The sequence below is a fragment of the Rhipicephalus microplus genome, chromosome 5 (genome assembly GCF_043290135.1).
Source record: "Rhipicephalus microplus isolate Deutch F79 chromosome 5, USDA_Rmic, whole genome shotgun sequence".
NCBI lineage: Eukaryota > Metazoa > Arthropoda > Arachnida > Ixodida > Ixodidae > Rhipicephalus > Rhipicephalus microplus.
The window spans coordinates 164,467,806-164,468,266 of record NC_134704.1 but is presented as its reverse complement, the minus strand read 5'-3'; the positions used below and the strand labels follow the sequence as shown (position 1 = coordinate 164,468,266).

The 461-nt window shown below is 46.0% G+C and overlaps 1 non-coding gene across 1 annotated transcript; it reads left to right on the top strand.

Annotated features, from left to right (window-relative positions):
- Positions 1-389: 389 nt before the first annotated feature.
- Positions 390-461, top strand: TRNAW-CCA (transfer RNA tryptophan (anticodon CCA)). Its single transcript has one exon. It is a non-coding gene; the product is annotated as a tRNA-Trp (tRNA).

Below are 461 nucleotides of genomic sequence, written 5' to 3'. Positions count from 1 at the left end.
CAGTAGGTTGCGTGTTCGAATCACGTTTGGGTCAAATTCTCTTTTTATTATTTTCATCTATCTGAATTGCTACTTATTTGTCTGTCTACAATGACTTGTCCCTTTACTTGGGATTCATCGACGGAAGGCCGAGCAAAACATGCTACCACGATTGTGCGAACGCCTACACTAAGTGGACTCAGTGGCGATACGATAGCACGTCTGACTCCAGATGACATGGTTGCGTGTTCGAATCACGTCTGGGTCAAATTTTCTTTTTTATTATTTTCAACTATCTGCCTATCTACTTATTTGTCTGTCTACAATGACTTGCCTCTTTACTTGTGCTTCATCGACAGAAGGCCGAGCAAAACATGCTACCGCGTTTGTGCGAACGGCTGCCCTAAGCGGTCTCGGTGGCGCAACGGTAGCGCGTCTGACTCCAGATCAGAAGGTTGCGTGTTCGAATCACGTCTGGGTCA